General features: G+C 45.5%; 1 protein-coding gene across 2 annotated transcripts in view; it reads left to right on the top strand.

Moving 5' to 3' along the window:
* The window catches only part of TPK1 (thiamin pyrophosphokinase 1), a 551,394-nt gene that overhangs the window by 199,508 nt on the left and 329,386 nt on the right, over positions 1 to 22,500 (top strand). The window lies entirely within an intron of this gene.

Here is a 22,500-nt window from a genome sequence, read left to right as displayed (position 1 = left end):
ATTGTCAGCCCTGAGCTATTCAATCAAGGCTCGCTATCCCACCCATTCTGCCCCAGAAGGTGCACTTAACACAGATTTTTCCTCCCAGCCGAATATACATAATAAATTCACCCTATGGCACAAAACATGAGTACTAGAACATAAGAAAGGGTACATCCTCATCTTTGCAGCCACTGCTACACCAGCTACGTAAGCTGCTACGTAAGCCCCTTGTGGGCTCGCTTCACCTCGCCACAACTTTACTAAAGATAATAGATGGTGGTGTGGATCCAGGGTGGTGGCGTAGCTGTACAGTATGTAAGTTCCGTAGTGTAAGCGGTGGCCGCAAAGATGAGGAAGTACCTAAAAAAATGTTAGGTAGGCTGTGGGTTGCAACAGGTTTAAAAGCCCACATTCTGTCCATAGGGTAACAGGTGGGTAACCTATCAGTAATACATAAGTACTGTATGAACAGGTGTCCTAGAAATGATCTTGTGTTTCTGTCACTTGTCGGTAGTATTCAACAGCTTACTGTAAATGTTATGCACTTGTTATAACCAAAGATAAATATATTTTATTCTGTATTATGTAACGTTGCTGTAAATGTATCCTCAAACTAATAGACAGATGCTTTGTACAACACTATAGTGACTGATGATCATGTATGTGCTATGTTCTGTTGCCTGGGAATAATGGGTTGTAAATGTGAGTAAGCAAATGTTATGGTTTTTATTTTTTGTTCTGCTGTAGCATCAAACATAACAGTCGGCACATAATGTTATTGGGCTTTCCAACTTGCTGTCTATTAAGCATGGATATGGGCCATTGTGTCGACCCAATTAATGTCGATATAAAAGAAACGTGAACAAGTCAGGTTGACCTTGCCATTGTCGACCTAATGCATGTTTCGATCTTCCAACCCTGCTGACCTTAGACATGTCAACCTAAGCCCTGGCGATCTTCAGTGGATGACCCAACAATACATGTCAACCTACTGTAGGGAACGTATCCCTTAAGCACGGCTATTTTGCTTGTAGTACCACTTGATGAATTATTTCCACATTCCAAAAGTAATAAAGGTACTTATGTAGTATCTGGGCTGCCGATTTTTTGATTGTATGCCTTAAGTTAAGGCATATAATCAGATGCGATGCGATATCGCATCATATGCGATCATCGGATGCAATGACCCGATTTTTCCATAGGAATCAATGTTAAAATGGACTGAGTTCATTTTAACATAGAATTCAATGGGAAAAAGGGGTCCTTTTCATACCCCTACTATCCAAGTGGGCATGGAGTTGGATATAAACCTGTGGCGAGCGTAGCGAGCCACCGAGCCCGAAGCGTGGCGAGCGAACGGTATTCTGTGTCCCCTCGCGGGGCTCGCTACGCTCGCCACGCTTCGGGCTCGGTGGCTCGCTACGCTCGCCACAGGTTTATATCCAACTCCATGCCCACTTGGATAGTAGGGGTATGAAAAGGACCCCTTTTTCCCATTGAATTCTATGTTAAAATGGACTCAGTCCATTTTAACATTGATTCCTATGGAAAAATCGGGGCATCGCATCGCATCCGATGGTCGCATGCGATGCGATGTGCCCGATCCGACCCGATTTAGAAATCGGCAGCCCAGATACTACATAAGTACCGTAATAAAAGACAGTTCTGCCTTCTACAAATACAAAAGAAGTGAAACATACAGTGTGCGTCTTACACTTCAAAAAAATAACCAGCACTTGTAATATGACCAGGCAGCAGCTTAGTCAGCACAAGGCTGAAGCAAAATACATCAGCTTTCTGAATAGCGCTAGTCTTCTTCTTGGCTCCCTTCATCATTAGTTTTAGGTATGATACTTTTAGAAATACCCTGACCGCCATTAGGTTTTTGGGGTGCTGTTGCTTGTAGAACTACATGTGTCAGCATATACACACTAAGAAAATTACAAAAGTCAGCATGCCAATGATGCCTTTTACTTCCGCACAGTGTGTGATGTGTTGTATATAAGCCAGCATCTACAATATACACAATCTTGAAGCACTATCTTTCTCCGACCCCCTGCCGGTTTACATCCTGCTATCTAGCCACCACCCACTTGCTTGCACCTCTTGTAATCTGTCTATCTCCCCTTCCTACTAGATTGTAAACTCCTCAGAGCAGGGCCCTCTTCCCTCCTGTTGTCACAGCCGTCTTCTCTTCACATTTCACTCACAGCTCTCCTATATTCAAACACTCAGTGACCATCTTTGTCCACATATTCATCTCCATCATTGGCCTGAAGCCTCTAGTTGTATGTTGATTGAGTCCTCACTACTTATATTTAAGCTGTAATGTGTATTAAACTGTGGCACTCTTTATTTGTTATTTATTCAATGTAATGCCAAATTTTGTCTCCCTGTTCTTGGAACAAGAAACAAGGTTTCCACTATAAAGTATAAATTTAAAGGATTTGGATACAACTTTGTATTAAAAATACAGGAGGTCCAAACAATGAATGCATGCCTTAAGTGATCCCTGTACACATGTATACACAGATATTTACACTGTTATATGAGACCATCATTGAACCTAATACATATATAAAATGACACACACAGCCATAGTAATTTAATACTTATTTTATTGATTTTCTTGGGAATACTTACGTAAATAAATTTCCTTTTTAATAAATACAAAAAAAAGGAACATTTTAAATCAATCTTTCTTTCTTTTTTCTTAGTGCGCCAACAAAGAGACAATCTTTTCTCTTTCCAGTTTTTTGTTGTATATATCATTGTCCTTGGCAGCACCCCCAGAACTATAATAACGAATAAACGTATTAAAATAAAAATTGGGGCTACTTCTGGGTACAGTGAGTACCAACCTGTGCAAAAGAACTTTCCCCTATCCCCATTCCCCTTGATTATTAACCATTACACCATCCTGCTGCCCAAATGCGATTGGACACACCAACACAAGTGACATGATGTGCTTCTGCAGCACACACATGTTGGTAAAGATATAAAATGGGTAGAGTGGCACGCATTTAGATAATCTGTTTACAGACTGGGTTACTGGAAGGAGTTAATCGAATTTGAAGAGTGATTATCAGCTTCAGGATCGGAGGTTTGAGAAGCATTTCAGATTTTAGGAAGATCCCTAAATCTACTGTGTCTTTTGTCTTTAATGCATGGAAGAAGAAATGCATCTCATTCTAAAACACAGGAACGACAACCCAAGGACTGGAGAGTGCTATTCAGGGAGCTTCCAAAGGTAATCCCTTGGATTACATTTCGCACACAGATCCAAATGGTCACTAATGTGTCTGTTTCTCCAAGAACATTTTGCAGGAAGGCCTCTACGCATGGATATTATGGGCGACCATCTGCTCATAAACCTCAGAAACAGAAGAATGCAGATCAGTCCATATTGGACAAACTGAGACACAGCTGTGTCCAGCATGACATAGCTGTAAGTGTGGATGGGCAGGTTAGCATAATTTTCTGACTTTAATAAGTTTTGCGGATCAAATTAAAATTAACCTTTTCGCTCATTAGGATTACCATTCATCAATCACGAACCACATTAGCATGGGAGCTAATGGGATTTGAGACATTGCCAGTCTGAGATTCCTCATTAAACTTATTACATGTAATAAGATTTATCAAAGTGGAAAAAGCCCTACTGTTACATAAAGATGTGTTAGTTTTAAATACTCCTCTGTTTGGTATATCAGACACTGGGCTGTCTACCTTGAATGAAGATATTTCACCAGAAGAAACCATTACTGCTATAAAATCAATGCGTCTCTCAGCTGCTTCGGTTCCTGGTGGCTTTACAGCCCAATATTATAATGTTTTTGCTAAAGAGCTTGCCCCTCACCTTAGTTCCTTGTTTAATAGTATTCTAAATGGTGCTTATTTTGCTGATATTGTAGTGATCCCAAAAATAGGACCCTTCAAAATTCCCTAATTACAGACCAATATCACTAATACCATGTTCTCATTGCCGCCCCTGCAAAATCCCGGGTTTTTCTTGCCGGGTTTTTGGCGGGGCACAGAGAATGGATACTTTTCTACCCCGTTCATACAGCACCTTAAACCCGAGAAATTCCCGTGTATGACGCGTTCACACTGCTTCCCCTGGTCTGCCCTGCCAACAAGTGTGTGAATATAAAAGCAGCTTTGATTGGCTGTTGAAAAAGTAGCTGTGATTGGCTGTTTTAGAAAGCAGCTGTTATTGGCTGGCTGAGGATGATGTCATATAAAGTGGCCTGTTTTTTCCAAGCACACTGCATTGCTGGAATCATGGCTGATGAGATGCTTTTGTTTTGCACCATTTTGCTGTTTCATGCAGCAAATGAGAGCTTGCTGCAGCTGCTTACATTGTGCTACCTTGCACAATGCACCTTGAAGAGGAGGAGAGCGCAATTTCTTGCTGAGAGAGACAGTGCTCGCCTTCATCATGTGCGAAGGAGAAGAGCTTTCATCACCTCCAGCGTTACCTCCATATTGAGGTTCAGCACATCCAGTACCCGGCGAATGTGGACCAGAGACTGCTCTCATGGCGAGGTATTTTGTTCTACAGTGGAGGGTTATGAGGATGACCAGTGGATGGAGCATTTTCGCATGTCACGTGGGACCTTTCAGTATGTGCTGGACCTTCTAACCCCTGCACTTTCCAGACAGACCACAAACTGCAGAATACCCATCTCACCTAGAAAGAGACTAGCGATAGCGCTATGGTGGTATGCTACACCGGGAGAATACCGCACAGTCGCCTGCTTGTTTGGAGTGGGGAGATCCACTGTATGCACTATAGTCCATGAGGTGACGCAGGCTTTGCTGGAAGGACTTTACCGTCGTTTCATCACCTTACCTCAAGGACAAAGGTTGGACGACATCATCGCTGGTTTCCTGCATCGTGGATATCCACAGTGTGCTGGAGCTATAGACGGTACACACATTCCTATTATTGCCCCCACAGAAAACCATGCGGATTACTTTAATCGCAAAGGCTGGCACTCCATAATTCTACAGGCTGTAGTGGACCACAAGTATTGGTAAGTAAATTTTTTTATGATAATATTAAACTGTGCTTTGCGTATTGCTAGGGTAACTAAACAGAAATCTTAACACTTTATATTTTCAGCTTCACTGATGTCTTCATTGGCTGGCCTGGCCGTTCCCATGATGCAAGGGTTCTAGCAAATTCGGACCTATACCTTATTGCTGAGGAGAAGCAGGATGGCTGGTTGTTCCCTAGAGAGGTAAAGATATGTTTTTGCTTGTTGCAGTTGGGATATTTTTAGTGTTATGTATGCATGTATGTATAACCAACGTACCACATGTATTGTTGTTTTTCAATGTCTCTCTTTACACCGGTAGAGAAAAGTGGCAATCAGAATAGCATACTTGTACTCCAAGAATTCCATATTGTAACTCTTATTTTACTTTGTAGAAATCGAAGATCGATGGGGTGGAGATCCCAGTACATATAATCGGGGATGCAGCATACCCATTACGACGATGGTTAATGAAGGGGTTCACCCAGCGCCATCAACTTACCCCGGAACAAATTGATTTCACCCACACCCTCAGTTCTGCACGAATGGTGGTAGAAAATGCCTTTGGCCGTCTAAAAGGCTGTTGGCGTTGTTTAATGAAGCGCAATGACATTGATACCAGCTTCATGCCTCATGTAGTTGCTGCCTGCTGTGTGTTGCACAACATATGTGAGTTTAAGAAAGAACAGTTTCTACCAGAATGGACCGTACTGGAGCCTGAGGTATCAGATCACTCTGCAGATTCTGAGATGTATGAGGGGACAAACACATGTGCAGAAGACATTCGCAACACCATTACCAATCACATATTTGCTTTAACCCACTAGTGTACAATAGTTTTTAATTTTCAATAAACTTCAAAAACATTTCTGTTTGTTTGTACATATTTTATTCATATGTACAACATATATTTTTTTAGTTAAATAGCATAAAGTGTACCAAAAATGCACATAGAAAAATATAATAAAACTGTAATGACAATACCCAAACGCCTTACATAACTTCTGTACAGGCCGGGTGGGCAGCCAAATAAACAAAAAGTCACTAAACACCTCTACAGCACATGGTAGCGGGGGTATTCCTTTCTTGGAGCCGTTCGATTCTCTGCATGACTATGTGGACCAGCCGCATAATCAAGGCAGTGCGGTGGAACTGTGGGAGGCTGAGTTGCACCCGGTGTACGCTCAGGGAAATGGCAGTGATTTGCTGGAGGCTGAGGTGTCCCAGCAGCATACTCAGGGCACTGCGGAGGAACTGGTGGAGGCTGAGGTGCACCAGCTGTACGCTCTTGGAAATGTCGAGGATTTGCTGGAGGTTGTGGTGTCCCAGACGCATACTCTGGGGAGTGCGGTGGAACTGGGGGAGGCTGAGGTGGACCTGCTGTACACTCAGGGAAATGGAGGGCATTTGCTTGAGGCTGAGGAGTCCCAGCAGCATACTCAGGGAAAAGGTGTGACATTGGTGGAGGGTGAGGTGTGCTTTGTGGCACCATGTTCCCCTGGTTTGGGGCTACAAAATTTGGTTGGCCTGCGCTATACATTGGATAACCATACTGAAAATTATTGTGTGGTGGCTGGGGCAGTGCATGGCCTTGTGCCCTAAATAGACTATTAAGGAACTCCATCTGCGTATCTCGGTTCTCTCGATTGATACGCTCATGCATACCAACAATGGCAGTAATGAACGTGTTCTGTAGGTCACGCTCATTGTCCATAAATCGCTGCAGACGAGCATCTTCATGAACTTGCATCGAATGATCCATTTCCTTCAGGTGTTCAAGCATTACGGTAGTCATTGCTTTTGTGGCTTGTTCCATCTTTGTGGCCCTCTTTCTTCTCAGTGGCACATTATAAACTATGGGAAAAACAAACAACACATTACTATACAAGACTATAATAATGTTACTTCTCCTTCTACCCAAAAGACATTTTTGGTGCCCATGCACTCGGAAAACCATCTGTGCTGAAGGCTAGATATCAGTAAAACCTTAACTTCTCATTCAGACCTGTTAGCAATGTTGCTGACAGGCCTGAATCAGATCCCCTCTGCACAGATGCATGTGGATGTTAAATTTCAAAAATACTTAAATAAAAAAGCAGTGTTGGCACATGCATGCTTGAGGCCTTTTCCCTCCTGCACTCTTGCTACATGCTGCGACATATTTCTTTAATAAACAAAAATATAGTACTGTGTAATAATGGTGTGTGTAAAAGTTATAAACTTACTGTTGGTGCGCAACTTTGGACGTGCACTCTGTGGCAATGCTTCAAAGGCTGGACTTCCTTCAGCAGGTAGTGATGATGCAGGCGTTGATGGTGGTCGCTGCAAAGGTGATGGCGGATGCTGCACTGGTGAAGAGAATGCGGTGGGGCCTACAGCGGAATTGTGGGAGTTAAATGATGAATCCAGAACTTCACATTGGGCTTCACCATGGACTGAGCGGGAATCCATTTCACTGTCTGTGGCCTCAAGGTCAATGGGTGACGCTGCTGCTGCTACTGCGTTTTCTTCAGACACTTGCTGCACTGCCAGCAAAACTGCTGGAGGAGGACAGTGATATGGGATTAGCCAGTGCAGAGTTCCCAAAGATGACATTGCACTGGTCATAAAATGGCCAGTCCATACGGGCACCACCACTCTTCCTCCTGTTTAGGTCATGGACCTTAGCATACTGCTTCCGCAGGGCTTTGAGTTTATTCACTACCTGTTGCTGCGTTTTGACGATGCCACGGGCAGACAGGATTTTGGCGATGTTGTAGTAAACAACGGAGTCCTTCACTGTGCCGGTCACTTGTTTTTTAATCTCCTCCTCTCCTCTCACTGCAAGCAGCTCGAGCACTTCCTCATCCCTCCAGTGCGACATGTCTGCTCTCCTCGACGCAGCATATGGACGTCAGACGCAGCATTAAATGGACGTCACATGTCACCTGATCACATCCCCCAATGAGCTTCTTTTTTTCCATCATGTTTGAAAAACCCGTGTCTGCGCTGTTCAGACTGAAGTACACCCGTGTTTTACCCAGGAAAAACCCTGCAAAAAACCTGTGTGTAATTCCCGGGGCATAACACCCGGGAATTTCACAAGGACGCGTTCACACTGAGACATGACATGGGAAATTACCACTCGCCCTGCCAAATACCCGGGTTTTTTAGGCAATGAGAACGGGGTATTAAATATATGCCAACATCCTTGCAACTCGACCGCCCACTGGTATTCCCCATGTAGTTCATCCTGACCAAGTGGGCTTCATCCCAGGTTGTCAGGCTTCTTACAACAATAGAAGGGCTATTGATTTATTTCATTCCATCCATAAAAATAAATTCCCTCGTTGATTCTTGCGCTGGATGCTGAGAAGGTTCAACCGACTTTTTGGTCTTTTTGTTTTCCGGGTCCTTAGCTGAATGGATTTTTCTGGTAAATTTTCCCATGGTATTTAATTTCTATATCAATCCCTAATGGCAGGAGTTAGTCGCTTCACCGCCTCTTCTGGGATCACAAAGTGTACCAGGCAGGGATAACTCACTTTCTCCCTTAATTTTTGCATTCGTCATGGAACCACTAGCAGTGACAATATGTCACAATTCAGTTCAATTCAATTTGCTGTTGTGCAGATCGGTTTAACTGAACATGAAATTGCACTATATGCCGGCGAAGTTTTTTTATCTCTGAGAAATCCGACTCCAACTTCTTCTATGCGATATATAGACTTATATTTCAAATTCTCAAGTTCTAAAAGGACAAAAAGAAAGTATTCGATTTCTACTTCCCAGGGTTAAGCAAATTTATTTTAACGCTTCCTTTATCTTCAATTGGCTTAAACATTCACTTGTTTTTTTATTTTTTTTATTTCTGATTGTCTTTTTCTCTACATCAATTTCTCTACATCAATATCTCAAAAAACAGAAACAAATACTGTGCTAAAAGTTCCACTAAAAGTGTAATATAACGTTTGTTTTCTAACCAGATTGTATTGTTTAATAAAGTGTCTAAATATTTTTATTTAGCTAAATACAGTTTGTCCAACTTTACTCTTATAATTATTTTTTCTATCATTTCCATTAATCATTTACCCTTCATTAGTGAGATAATGTTCCCTTCCCTAAATACTTTATCTTCATTTGCATCATAAATCAAACTTAAAGGAGAAATGTGGCTAAACAATGGTATTTCTTGACAATGACAAAATAATATGCCATTTTTTCTGTAATGACAATTATTTAAATAGAAGAATATGCAGGTAAAACACTTAATTTCTAAGTGAATGTTTGCAAGGTATATTAAATAGTAACTCTACAGTATGTTTGGGAATCTTGTTAGTCCATTTGCTGGCATTGCCTGATTGAATCAAATATTACTATTATTCTAACATCTAATCTATAATTTAAGTGGATGTGCTGGTTTACTCTCTCCTGCCAAGACTACATGTGACCCAACAAGCAAATTAAATTAATGAGGGATACAGAGAGCATTAATTACACATACAAAGGTCTTGTACTGTTCTTCCCAATATTTTGATTGGTTAAGGGTCTGGATCTAGACCCCAAATGTATAACCAGCTCTCCTGAAGGGGCTAATTATACCCCTTTTACACCAAGGAATAACCCAGGTTGGACCCAGGTCGGACCCAGGTCAGCCTTGGTGTAAAAGGGGCCAACCCAGGTCCAGTAACACTGGTCTCCTACCCAGGTCCTGACCAGGGTTGAACACTGGTTGGACCTGGGTCGTGGCCGGTGTAAATGGTCCCAACCCAGGTTGGGACATCCGGGTAGTGCTGAAAGGATACCAGAAGTGCTGGACGCCTTTCCACAGTGTGCTGCAGTGGCAAAAGACAGCAGCCAGGAAGGATACGGGCAGTGCACACAGAAATCATAATTGGATGCAGTATCATTTATATTATTATCATTTTGGGGGGGGGGGGGGGGGAGCACATGGGAGATTCGGTCTGCTGCTGCAGGGGAGGGGGCTGGGGAGAGCACATGGGTGATGCTGCACCTTTATACCGCTATGTGCGCTTGAGCACTGAATAAAACTTTTTGAAAAATATTTTACTAAATAAACAAACCAACATTTTTCAATGCTAACTTGTCATGTCTTTTAATTTTTAGTTAAAATCATTGAGGGAAAGTTGGATGCCAGTTTATCAGTCCTAAAATGGACATTTTTTATGTCATTCATAGGGAAAAGCAGTGCTGACCCAGGTTCAGTGTAAACGGCGCAGACCTGGGTCCGACCTGGGTCACAGTGCTGTGTAAATTGGGTATGAAGCTGGGTCCAACCCTGGAAACTCCCGTGTTCAAAGACCAGGGTCCGACCAGGGTTTTTGGTGTAAAAGGGGTAAGTCATACCCCCCACTTTTACAAACATGTGTCCATTGCAAAGCCACAATTACAGGGTGATACCTCACAACTTTCCCATAGCAGGGCAGATCACTGTGTGGGGACTGTCCCCACCAAATCAAGTAAGTTGGAAGTTATGAAGTATGGTCACTCTTCTGATACATTGAAATGTATACGAATGCGGATACTGCAAAGTCAGGGCCAGCATGGACATTACGACAAACCTAGGCAGGTTGAAGTGGGCATCTAATATAAGGAATCAGTGGCATATAATTACTTATTCACTGCATTTATTGTCACCACAGTGACACAACACTGACAGCTGCTAACTTTAAAGTGTAAAAATTGGCAACTAAAAATATTACTAAACAAACAATAAATTATACCTCACTCCAAACTAGGAAATAGGTGGTGGTGAGACAGGGAGCTTAAATTGTGCAGTTATATATTTCAGTCCTGTCGCAAAACAGAGTTGTTCAGTGCTCCCCAGCCATTCTACTCACCTGCACTGCACTCTGAGGCACAGCCCATTATCTGCTGGCATACAACATTGTCTGTCGCTGCTCTTTGCATCCCATGCTGGCACCTGGTGGCCATTGCCAGTGACTTCCGCATTAATCAACACTTGCCATTGAATGCACCATGACAATTCTGGTGAGCTGACCGCCCAGAGACCAATCTAGAACCACTTCACATTTATGTGATCATCACCTCCAATCAGCTTCCAGCCATGGGTATAAATACCAAGAGCCAGTAAAGGCAAATCACCAGTGCTCTGTTGTCTATGACCTATTGTGAGCTCCTATTGGATTTCTAGACTAAGGGCGAGATGTATCAAATGGAAAATGCGGTAAAACCCCGGTTTTAACGCATTTTCCTATGTATCAAAAATGATACCGCACTGAAGGGTATTGCCACCTTTGGGTGGCGATACCCTATAGAAGCCTATGGGCTTCTTTTCGCCGCCCGCCTCGCCGACGCAAACCCACCGCCTCGCCGACCCCCCCCCTCTCGCTTACCTTCCTGAAGGGTCCTCCTGGACCCTGGAAGGTAAACCCCTCCTTCCCCTAGTGACGCAGCCGGACGTCCTTCCGGCTGCACGGGGGAGGAGGAGGCGCCAGGGTCAGCTTACTTAAGCTGTCCCCGGCGTGAGGGATGCAGGAGCCGGCTGGGAGGTGACGGAGACCCCCCGCAGACCACATTCCAGGTATCGCGGGGGGCCTCCGTCACCGCATCGCGATGCCAGCCGCATATGTTAGTACATATGCGGCGGCATCGCGGCGGGGGGGCCGCGAAGGGCGGCGATGTATTTTAATACATCCCGCCCTTAGTGCAGTTACCATTCCAAGCACTTGGTAATGGTAACTACTGTATCCTGAGCTATTCAGAGCTATCCTGAAGAACTGCTTCTACTGCTCAACTGCAGCACTTCCAGCTTCACAGGTAAAGCCAACCCCTGGGATCCTGAAGGGCAGTGTTCCAGAATCCCTAGTACCACAGCACCCTGCCACATCTATGCATAAACCAGCCACATTCTGTCCTATAATCTCAATCCGGGAACCCTTATCTCAACCTAGTCCAGATTTATGTGACAAGTTCCAATTCAGTAAGAAAAAGTAAAAAAGCTTCAACAGGAAATCTTGCAAATCAGAGGCTCGATCATATTAAAGAATTAGGGATCGGTAGTATTCCATAATGATCTGAACTTATCAATAGCCTGTTATAGAAATAAACAGTCTAACAGTAGGAGCACCACTTACACACAATGCCCGCATAGGTAGCTGTGCTCATTTACATAATGCCCGCAGTAAGAGTGCCGCTTGACATAATGCCTACAAGAGTATCGCCCCTTACGCACATAATGACCAAAGTGGCAGTGCCGCTTACACTTGTCATGCTCATATACACACAGAGACACACACACACACACAGAGACAGACACTCTCTCTTATTCTCCATCAAATTACATTATCAATTGGCTGCTGGATCTGTAGTAGTGCATGCACTCTAATTTATTCCTCCTCTATGGGTGCCGTGGACACCCACAGAGGGAGAATATGTCAGTATATGTCCCGTAGCAGAGCTTCTGTGCTTTGCATTCCACTGCAGAACGCAATCCAGATGCTGTCAGCTGCTCTGACTAGTGGGCAATTCCTGGTGGCGGCCGCTAGCCATGGGCAGCTGCGGGATGGCAATGTGAGTGCAACCTGCCAAGCCGCCTGCATGTGTGTCGTGGGAATCAGGCTGGCTGTGCAGTGGTTGGAGTAGGCATAATTGATCCCTACCCCAGTTGTAGCTCCTTCCACCTCTGCCCCCACCATCCACTTATGCTCCCAGGGAGAGGGGGTAACCTGTACATTTGGTCAGTCCCGGGCCCCATGGTTACTGATGGCAGCCCTGCCTGTATAATGTGATTTTTACAATCTGTTTATAAAACCAATGTGACATTAAATGGTTAACTATTTGAGGAGCCTCACTCCGCCCAGCTCAGCATCCTGAATTACCTTTGTATTCATTATATGCCCATAGAAGATAAAATGTTTCCTGACAGACTAACATAATCTGAAAAGTATACCAGCGCCCAAGGTCACTAACTTCCCTTGGAAAGGTTAATTAAAACTGAAGGAAAGATATTATGATGTAATTAAATAGTAATGAATGGGACGTGAAGTATATGGCACATGATACAGTACAGTGTTCTGCTCATTGTAAAATGTGTAGCAAATGTATCTTTTTATTTCATCGGATGTTATAAATTTCCTGGTATCTCAGTGGAAATAGTTTTTAATGCATACCTCTTGCGGAGCCATATGAAGTGGCCAGGGCTCATCAGCATATATACCATTGTAATAGTCCCCAGAGACTCATACCAAGTTTAAATAATACTTCTCATACATAAAGATAATGTTAAGCATATGAGGAAAATTAATGTGAGGCGCTCTCTTCTGTATTAAGTATTATGATACCGTGCTTCAGAAAAAAATGTTGCTACAATGGGGCAGATGTATCAATCTCCCCATAACGTGTGAAATCTAACGTTTCCCACTTCTCCTGGCATAACGCTCAGGAGCAGGGACAGATTTCACCCTAATGTATGAAGCTGTCCTTAAATAGTAACGTTAATCGTTAACTCACCTCTTGGGCTTTGTTTACGATCGTAGTTTATCGTCTTCTTCTCTCTTTACTGTGCATGTCTGCTTGTCTATTTTTTCTGTTTTTCCAGCTCATCTCCGATGCCATCAGCATGCTGACACCGGCTTCAGTAGACAGCATGGTGCCGATGCTGGCTTCCATGCACCTCTCTTCCCCCCAGATTTTTATTTGTTTTAAGCTCTATTTCCCCCTCCGATCCCGCCGGCATGCTGACACCTGCCTCTCCTATCAGCTTGCTGGCGCCGCCGCCTGCCCTTCTCCAATCCCCCCCCTCTATATATATATATTTTTTTGTGGGTCCCTGCTGCTTTACTAAAGCTCTCCGGCACACAATATAGGCAGGTGGATATATTTAATTAATTGCAGTGCTCTGTAGGGACCCCGCAGGGTTCCCAAGAGAGCGGGGACGCTGCGGGAGAGTAGACAGAAATAATATTTAAAAGTCTGGGCGGGCATGCTGTGCTGTCTCTACTGAATAGCGGAGAGGAGAGCCGGAGATGCAGCGGGAGAGTTGTGAGAAATCAAAAGACCGGGCGGCTGATGATTGGCTGAGAGCTCAGCCAATCATCGGCCGCCCGGTCTTTTGAATATAAATTCTCACAACTCTCTCGCTGCGTCCCCGCTATACAAAAGACCGGGCGACCGCTGATTGGCTGAGGTCTCGGCCAATCATCAGCCGCCCGGTCTTTTGATTTCTCACAACTCTCCCGCCGCGTCTCCGGCTCTCCTCTCCGCTATTCAGTAGAGACAGCACAGCATGCCCGCCCGGACTTTTAAATATTATTTCTGTCTACTCTCCCACAGCGTCCCCGCTCTCTTGGGAACCCTGCGGCAGGGGCAGAACTATCGCCGGTGCAGACGGTGCAGTGCACCGGGGCCCAAGGGGTTAAAGGGGCCCGGTGCCGCCATCTGCTCGGCATGTCAAAGTTATGTATTGTGGTTTTTTTTTTTTTTAATATGTGGCACTACGCGCGTCCACGGCCGGCGGGGGGTATGCTGCCGGGCAGCGAGGGTGGGGGTGTGTGTATGCGGTCGGGCAGCAGGGGGTGTAAGCGGCCAGGAAGCGGGGGTATGCGTCCAGGCAGCAGGGGTATGTGGCTGGGAAACGGGGGGTATGCGTCCGGGCAGCGGGGGTATGTGGCTGGGAAACGGGGGGTATGCGTCTGGGCAGCGGGGGTGGGGGGGTGTGTATGCGGTCGGGCAGCAGGGGGTGTATGCGGCCGGGAAGTGGGGGTATGCGTCCAGGCAGTGGGGGTATGTGGCTGGGAAACGGGGGTATGCGTCCGGGCAGCGGGGGGTATGCGGCCGGGTAGGGTGGCTGTCAAACAGATATATGGATGTAGAGGCAGCAGCGCTCTGTACCTCTGCATCCATTTCCGTCCGGTGACTGTCAGCTGGTCTTCAGTAGCCACAGCAACAGGCAGCCAATCGCAAGGCTGCCTGTTGCTGCTCTCAGTCTCTGGGTCAGACAGGAAGTGATTTCCTGTCTGCTCTGAGGCTGAGCACGGGAGGACTCGAGGAGGAGCAACAGGAAAACAGCAATGACAGATGCTGACCGAGGTAAGTTACTTTAATGGGAGGGGAGGGGAGGGCAGTGGCACTGCTAACACTGTTGACACACCTCAAATTATTGGGGGGCTGGGGGCACAGAAATTAAAATACAATGGGGGACTCATACATTTCTAAAAATATGATGGGGCCAAAAAAATATACTTAAAATATAACAGTGAACAGGAGGGCAGAAAAACAAATGAATAATATAATGGTGCATAAACCTTACACCCCCCCACCAGTCTAACTTTAACCATACACCCCTGCAGCTCAGCTCTCACTATACACTCCTCACCTCTGAAGCCTAACCTTCATTATACACCCCCCAGTAGCCTAAACCTATCTATACACCCGCAGCCCAATTATTCATCAACCACCTGCATCCTAAACCCACCCATCCCCCCTCCACAGCCTAAACCTAGCCATACACTCCCCTCCGCATCCAGACCATACACCCCCCTGCAGCCTATAACACTAACCACACACACACACCCCGCAGCCTATAACCCTAACCATACACACACACCCCGCAGCCTATAACCCTAACCATACACACACACACAGCAGCCTATAACCCTAACCATACACACACACACCCCGCAGCCTATAACCCTAACCATACAAACACAAACCCTGCATCCTATAACCCTAACAATACACACACACCCAGCAGCCTATAACCCTAACCATACACACACACACCCTGCAGCCTATAACCCTAACCATACACACACACCCCGCAGCCTATAACCCTAACCACACACACACCCCGCAGCCTATAACCCTAACCATACACACACACTGCCGCCTATAACCCTAACCATACACACACACACACACACACACCGCAGCCTATAAACCTAACCATACACACACCCCGCAGCCTATAACCCTAACTACACACACACACCCCGCAGCCTATAAACCTAACCATACACACACCCTGCAGCCTATAACCCTAACCATACACACACCCTGCAGCCTATAACCCTAACCCTACACACACACCCCGCAGCCTATAACCCTAACCATACACACACCCCGCAGCCTATAACCCTAACTACACACACACCCCGCAGCCTATAAACCTAACCATACACACACACCCTGCAGCCTATAACCCTAACCATACACACACACACCCCGCAGCCTATAACCCTAACCATACACACCGCAACCTATAACCCTAACCATACACCCCACAGCCTATAACCCTAACTACACACACCCCGCAGCCTATAAGCCTACCCATACACACACACCCTGCAGCCTATAACCCTAACCATACACGCACCCCGCAGCCTATAACCCTAACCATACACACACACCCCGGAGCCTATAAACCTAACCATACACACACACCCCGGAGCCTATAAACCTAACCATACACACACACACCGCCGCCTATAACCCTAACCATACACACACACCCCGCAGCAGATAACCCTAACCATACACACACACCCCGGAGCCTATAAACCTAACCATACATACACACCCCGCAGCCTATACCCCTAACCACACACACACACCCCGGAGCCTATAAACCTAACCATACATACACACCCCGCAGCCTATACCCTTAACCATACATACACACCCCGCAGTCTATAACCCCAATCCCACACACACACACATTGCAGTCTAATTTTGGCGCACACTGTTCCCATTTTGAGGGGGGGCCCAAAGCATATTTACGCACCTGGGCCCACAATGCGCTAGTTCCGCCTCTGCCCTGCGGGGTCCCTACAGAGCACTGCAATTAATTAAATATATCCACCTGCCTATATTGCGTGCCGGAGAGCTTTATTAAAGCAGCAGGGACCCAACGAAAAAAATAAATAAATAGAAGGGGGGGGGGGGGGATTGGAGCAGGGCAGGCGGCGGCGCCAGCATGCTGATAGGAGAGCCAGGTGTCAGCATGCCGGCGGGATCGGAGGGGGGGGGGGAGTTTAAAAAAAAAAACACTTAACGCCAGCCTGAGGCTGGCGAAGAGAATAATCTGGCTTAACGTCGGGGAAGGCAATAATACATTGCCTGCGACGTTAAAGCTTATAACTCCAAGCAGGAGGACAGCGCCTGAACATTAAGTTCAGGGCTGCCTCAGGGTGACGTTAGAAGCCCCTTTCATACATTGCCAAAACACGTAAAAAAGTCAATTTACTAGCGTTAAGTGCTACTTAAGCACTTAACGCTGCTTCGTACATCTGCCCCAATGTCTTTCTTAATATTTTCAGTGCCAAAGGGCTTGCAAGCTGTCCTCATGTTCTTCATATTTATCAATTCTGCAGCAAGGAAGGGTTAATCAACAAATCATGCTCCTAATTCTGTAGCTCATTTGGAGGCTATTTATGTTGAACTCTGATATGGATGACTGTAATTCTCACAGATGCTGGTATATCTGTAATTTTTTTGCCATAAACAAAACCTTAATTGAAATTACATGAAAGCTAATAAGCAATGTTCACTGACAATTATAAGAGACAACACATAAATCATTACTAAAGGATTGCTTCGCCTCTATTAGGAACCTTGAATCTATTAAGAGGATTTGAAAATATATTCGTACACTAGGAGACATTTTAAAGTGCGGCTTTGTCCAGTCACTTGCTACTTTTCCTCAAGTTGTCAACCCACCTCTCCTGTTCAATGGCCATTTTCCAATTATCTGTCAATACAATATGCTGTATAGTTGTATGTGGTGACAGTGGCTAAGTTCAATATTGCCCTGGGCTTATGTCTGCCAGTGAGAAGTGTCAGACTTGGGTGCGGGGCACCATAATATATCCTCCCAGTTAGCCGACCGGGATGATGCAGAGAATTTGACCATGCAAAGCGAGGAAAAGGAGGGACATACTGGGGACGCGTATGATTATACCATTGTGCCTTTTAGGCCTGTAAATTTTCTTTGTGGACCTGCTTGCTCAGTAAGAGGTTTACTGCATTGTCACCCATCTACTTTTACTCTACAATTTTGTAGACCACCTTCAATGGTACGGGTCCCCACACCCTTCATAAATTTAACAAATATTAGAATTCTTTTTTTGTAAAACATTATAACAGTACTTCACTATTGCCCTTTATTTTGTTTTCTTTTGGGTATTATTCTATGAGGAGGATACATGAGGATTAAACCCTTAATGAAATTTCATTAAGGGTTTAATGAAATTTCATCACACCTAGGAACACACACAGAGTCTTGTATTGTGGAATTGTACATTTCTAGTGCACAAAAATGGAAAAAGATGGTTGCATAGACAACACAATCGCGCGTTAAGTGGGATGTGTCGCAAAGCTGCTAAATTGAAGGGAGTGAGAATTCTCTTAGGGCAAGGATACAAAGAGATGAAGAAAGTAGCGCTGAACAATTAAACTTAAAAAGACATACATTTAATAATAATAAACAAAAATAAGTTGCACTAAAACAAATACTATAGGAATAAAATAAAGTGCCAGAGGTGCCCTGTGTTCCCTCAATTTTTGAGTGGTTTATAACTGTGAGAATCCGTTCCTATGTACTGTATACCGCCAAAGATACTGTAGTCCACATAAAGATAAATCCAGAGCATAGTCCAACACTAAGTACCCTACTAGTAAGGACTACATCAAAATATCCAAAACCAATAGTGTTTTCTAGGCACCCAATATGTTAATATTCAATTTTTACATAAAAAGGAACAATTGTTCATACATAAAATATGTATATACATTAAAAAATTCCTTTAAATAGTTAATGATTCATTTTACACGGCTCCTTGTAGCTGGAGTAATTCATACAGCAGTAATTTTTCCTTCTCAGTTTGAAGCAGTTACCTAACGTGTTTTGTTTCAAAAAGAAACTTCATCAGGGGAAAAAACAATTGATCTCCCTATGGGACCATTAATGGTAAAGCTTGTATTTGATAGTGAACCATTAGTCACTTAGATTTTTATTCTCCAACTCCTCTATTCGGCAAGTAGTGTGTGTGCTCACTACTTGCTGAATAGAGGAGTTGGAGAATAAAAATCTATTCCACGAATAGGTGAACATAGACTCACAGAATGATGCTTTAAGGAGATACTATCCTCCTTACAAAAGCAGCCTGCTTTTAATTATGAAGTTTCAATAATATCTCCATATATCTGTGTATTAGAGGAATTACCTCACTAAAGAAGTGATTAATGGTTCACTAACAAATACAAGCTTTACCATTGATCGTCCCATAGGAAGATCAATTTTTTTTCCCGATGAAGTTTCTTGTTGAAATGAAACGTGTTTGGTAACTGCTTCAAACTGTGAAGGAAAAATAACGGCTGTATGAATTACTCCAGCTACAAGGAGCCATGCAAAACGAAACATTAACTATTTTATGGAATCTTTTAATAAATATATTTTATGTATGAACAATTGTTCCTTCTAATGTAAAAATTTAATACTAACATATTGGGTGCTTAGAAAACACTATATATATATGTGTGTGTGTGTGTTCATTCTAGCACCCGCTATCTTAGAAAACCTATGCAGTCCCTTTTCCCTGCCTGGGGTGTCGCTGTCTGCTGTGGTGTTTCTGACACAGGTCTGGTTTTCATATCAGTGCTGATATACAGTCCACACTGTGCTAGAAGCACTACAGCAGACAGCAACACCCCAGGCAGGGAAGAGAAACTGCATGGGTTATGGGTTTTCAAAGATAGCGGGTGCTAGAATGAACACTAATATACTGTATATATACACACACACACAATCTAGGCTGTCGCTCCAAATAAAAAATGCCAAAGCATTGGTGGTTGTGGACCCAGTGTTTTAATTTGGCTGCCCTCATCTTGCTTGCTTGCTCTCGCTCTGGTGGTCTCATCCGCCCTGGAATCCTGACTAGAGAAGCATGCAGATTCTGGCAATCTGGTGTGCATTTGGAGAGTGCAGCGGGACTAGACCTCTAGAACAGGTTATATCTGACACCGTGGTGTATACTTTGCCCAGTGCAGCCCCTCCACTCCCCATAACGTGAATTTGGGCTCAATCCAGGTGGCATAACTATTCTATATCGGTCATAAACCATCAATGATTTTGAATAATGTGTAATGTGTGCTGGCAGGTTGGTGTGTCAGTAATGTGTGCTGGCAGGTTAGGGGGTTCAGTAATGTGTGCTGGCAGGGGGGGGGCAGTAATGTGTGCTGGCAGGGGGGGGGGGCAATAATGTGTGCTGAGAGGGGTGGTGTCAGCAATGTGTGCTGGCTGGTGGGAAGGAATGTACTGATGTGTGTGGTGGGAAGATGGAATGGTATATTGATGTGTGCTGGGTGGGGGAGCTGTGTGTTATTTGTGCTGGAAGGGGAAAATGGAGTATAAGTGGGCGCTGGGAAGGGGGGGGGGGGATCACATTTAAGCAGTGTGTGGATGTGATGAAGTAGCATATTACTAATGTGTGCTGCACGCTGTGTTTTCTGCTTTGAAAACCCAGCTGTGCGAGGAAGAAAACAAAAAGGAATACTCACCTGTTCTGGTGCTTCGTTGTCATCTGTTTCCAGATGCTGTATCCTTTTGACTGCTGGGCCAGCTTTTGCATGAAGAAAGAATCTGCCAAAGAAGGTTTAGTATAGTGTGTGCAAGGAGAAGGAGGTGCAAGGTAGTTTGTGCAGGGAGGGGGGAAAAATAGCGGCTATAGTGTAGTATATGCAGAGAAGGAGGTGCAGGGTAGTACCGTTAGTGTGTGGGGGGAGTCCTGCCAGTGTGCACCTTTATTGAGTCCCTTAGACTAGCTAGAACCTTTATTTATTCTTGTACCCAGGAAGTTTTGCTTATCTTCAGGGGCAAGTGGTACAAGTACAAAAAACGACTTAGTGGTGCTGTGCCATGCGCAGGGGTGTGTGGTCATATGACACTAGGGGGAGTGGCTGGAATATTGCAAGCCGAAGGCACATGGCCAAAGTTTACACAGTAATGCCTGTTACGCGTCACACACCCAATACATATGACCCATGCCATAATGCCCGTTACACATTATGCCCCACACCATAATGCTCATTGCACTGCACAACTGATGCCCATTACTAATATGCCCCCACAGTGCCAGATATGCCCCCACAGTGCCAGATATGCCCCCACAGTGCCACACATATGCCCCCAGTGCCACACATGCCCCCAGTGCCAGATATCATATGCCCCCACAGTGCCACACATATGCTCCCAGTGCCACACGTATGCCCCCACAGTGCCACACGTATGCCCACACAGTGCCACACGTATGCCCCCACAGTGCCACACATATGCCCCCACAGTGCCACACGTATGCCCCCACAGTGCCACACGTATGCCCCCACAGTGCCACACGTATGCCCCCACAGTGCCACACGTATGCCCCCACAGTGCCACGTATATGCCCCCACAGTGCCAAACATATGCCACCAGTGCCACACATAAATGCCCCCACAGTTCCAGAAGTAAGCAGCAGCACAACTCACTGTGTCCGGTCCTCTCCCACCCCCCCCACCCCCCCTCCAGTCCCCCGCTGCCTGCTTCTGCTTCCCTGGGGAGGGGAGCGCATCTCGCATCTCTCCTGCCCCGGCTTCACGGACTCTGACTGTGTGACTGGGCCGTCAGCCAATCATATCTTGCGGGCTTGCTCCTTATTGGCTGCCAGCCCGCAAGCTCTGAGTGGCTGACAGGTGACAGCCCAGTCACAGTGACACAGGGAGAGGAAGATAAGACGAGTGATGCACTCCCCACCTCCCTGCTGTGGCTGCGCGGTGGAGGCCATGCCCCCCACCACTTACATATGTGCGCATGTGCAGGTTTTTGGGTACTTGTTTCCTAGCACGGCCACACCGATCATGATCTTGGGCATCGCAGGTAAAAAAATTGCGTTGGTCGCATCGCATGCGGGCTAAAAAATCGCATGCGATGCGACCGACGCGATGCCCGCGATTTCCCATAGGGAACAATGTTAAATGCCTCAATTTACCCAAATCAACATAGGGAACAATGTTAAATGGGCCAGAAACCCCCCAAAACACCCCTGAACAGTGAAATGGCCCCCCAAAATTACTTAACGCCACCCCACGATCAACGTGAACCCGAAGCGTGGCGAGCGCAGCGGTACGCGTCCTCCGACCTTTTCATACCCCCACTATCCACGTCGGCGTGGAGTTGAGAATAGATTAGTGTGGCGAGCGGACGCGGATACCGTCACAGGTAAACGCGTCCCCTCGCGGGCTTCACAGGTATCCGCGTCCCCTCGCGGGGCTCGCCGCGCTTTGGGCTCGGTGGCTCGCTGCGCTCGCCACACTAATCGATTCTCAACTCCACGCCGACGTGAATAGTGGGGGTATGAAAAGGTCGGAGGACGCGTACCGCCACCCCTCGCGGGCTCGCTACACTCGCCATGCTTCGGGTTCACGTTGATCGTGGGGTGGCGTTAAGTAATTTTGGGGGGACATTTCACTGTTCAGGGGTTTT

The sequence above is a fragment of the Crinia signifera genome, chromosome 5 (genome assembly GCF_055691185.1).
Source record: "Crinia signifera chromosome 5, ASM5569118v1, whole genome shotgun sequence".
Lineage (NCBI taxonomy): Eukaryota > Metazoa > Chordata > Amphibia > Anura > Myobatrachidae > Crinia > Crinia signifera.
The sequence above is the reverse complement of the archived record's forward strand: the minus strand, read 5'-3'. Positions and strand labels throughout refer to the sequence as shown.